Source organism: Pteropus vampyrus, unplaced genomic scaffold (assembly GCF_000151845.1).
Source record: "Pteropus vampyrus isolate Shadow unplaced genomic scaffold, Pvam_2.0 Scaffold71, whole genome shotgun sequence".
Classification (NCBI taxonomy): Eukaryota; Metazoa; Chordata; class Mammalia; order Chiroptera; family Pteropodidae; genus Pteropus; species Pteropus vampyrus.
In genome coordinates, this window is record NW_011888852.1 from 1035145 (window position 1) to 1037534 (window position 2390).

Consider the following 2390-nt stretch of genomic DNA (forward strand, 5'->3'; position numbering starts at 1 on the left):
TGTACTGTAGGTTGTTTAACCATTTGTTGAAGGACATTTGGGTTATTTCCAGCTTGCGCTATTACAAATAAAGTTGCTATAAACACTCATGTACAGGTTTTTGTGTGAACATAAGTCTTCATTTATCTGTAATAAATAAATGTCCAGTGTAATTATTGGTTTAGTTTTATAAGAAATTACCAAACTCTTTTCCAGAGTGACTGTACCGTTTTATATTCCCATAGCAACAGATGAGTGAGCTAGTTTCTCTGCATCTTCAGCAGTATTAGCTGTTATAACTATTTTTTATTTTAACCATCCTGATAGATGTGTCATAATACCTTTTTTGATTTTTACATTTCCCTAATGACTAATGATGTTGAACATCTTTTTCATGTACTTATTTGCCATCTCCTTTGATGAAATGCCTGTTTGTTTTCCTCATTTACTAATTGGATTACTTTTACTGTTGAGATTTGAGGGCACCTTATATATTTTATACTTTAGATGGAAGTTTTGTCAGATGTGTGATTTGGAAATTTTTTTCCTACCAGTTTTGTAATTTGTTCTCTTATCCTCTTTGTGGAGCTTTTGGCAGAGCAAAAGTTTTTGATTTTGATATCTAATCAAATAATATTTTAATTATAAATAATGTTATTACTTTTTAAAATTGATACAATGTGCCCTTTTAATTTTGCCCCAAATTTTTCTTGCTTATTATAAAGCATTAACAAGTAAAGTATAATTTTAAAAACCCTATAAAGTCAGCCCCAAATAGCATCATTAGCACTTTTGGGAATGTGTTCAACCTGCCTCTCTGCATATAGTCACATACATGATAAACAGAGAAGTAATTTATGAATGTAATATATAACGCTTTTAACTTTAAAAAGCATTAAGTTCATTTTTACTCACACACAAAAGATAGGAAACCAAAGTGAAAATATGAGACACATTGAGGTTTAGATAAATTTTCATTCGCATTAGGGAATTTTAGTTTCTATGAGATCCCTTTACAAATAAGAAAAAGGTCATGAAAAAATTAATGGTGAGGGTTATTATTTTTTTAATTATGGGTTTTAATTCTACCATATTGATTAGCTCCATCCCATGAAAGTAGTCATCTTTCTTATATATCTCCTACCATATCTTTCTCCTAAATTCGTATCTTTATTACTTTACATAAAATTAATAATACCTTTACAATGTGTACATTCTCTGCTATAACCATAATATTTATAGTTGTGTCAGCTGGTCTTTCCTTTGGCGGGTCGACCAGTAATCTGTTTTGTGAAACTGCCTCTACTACAGTCGTTCCATGCCCTGAATGTAGTTGCTCTAATCAAGGATCGCGGACAGGCCCGTTTGTTACACCTGGTCTTTACTTTTAGGGGATCTGTATACTTCTCAAGTCCGAGGAAGCATGACCTTCTCTCACACATCTGTCTTCTCCTTGTCCAGACCTCCGATCCTCAGTCACGATTTCAAGCTGAGATGGACCCTTTGTGAAATGGAGATAGTATTTCTTAAGTAACTCCTGTAGTATTTTTTATTTTAGTAATCCAGTTCCCCCTCCAACCCTTTTACCCCCCACAGCCCTTTGCCATGAAGTCGAGGTCATGTGACTTTTTTTTCAGGGCTGAGGTAAACTGCATCAAGAAAGTAGGAGAGGCAGGAAAGAGATAGACTTAGCGATGCTTCCATAAGCATGTAGGAAGTAAAAAACTCTTCAACCCCTGGGGTTAGGAATTCAGAGAAGAGAGCAAAATAAGGGGGAAATACTTTTGCACCTGCATTCCTTCTCGAGGTCAAAACCCCTGGGGTGAGGAACAAAGGAGTGGTGGCAGGACCACAAAGAGAGGTTTGGTGAGGACATTTGGGACAAAGAGACTTGCTTCTTGGGGCATTGTCCCTGGAAGTGCTGGTCCCCTAGCAAAGTCTCCTCCATCAGCACAGTACCAGTCCAGACCGTGTGGGATGGTGGTTAAAAAAAAAATAGATAAACCAGAAATGGCACTTCACTCAGTTAAGCAAGCCCCTCCTGTGGCATTTAGTGCATGCATGGATTCCCTTGTTCCCTTCCTGAGCAACCCTCAGAACATACTCTGTACAGCTGAGAGATCCTGAAGCTGTCAGGCTCAGGTGGGAGGAAGACGGGGTCATCGCAGTGAGGGAAATGTGACCCTACACAATCGGGATAATGAGAATATGGCCCAAGGCAAAGACATTGTAGGCTGCCCAGGGGCTGAGGTGGAGGCCTGGTCTGGGGACAAAGGGCTGAACGCCAAGGGAGAACAGACCAGGACGAATGCAGTCTCTTCCGGAACAGGTGAGGCTCCAGCCCAGAGCCCTTACCTTTTTTCTGATCTTAATGTAAAGGCCTTTAGTATTTCTCCATTTGGTAAGGTGCT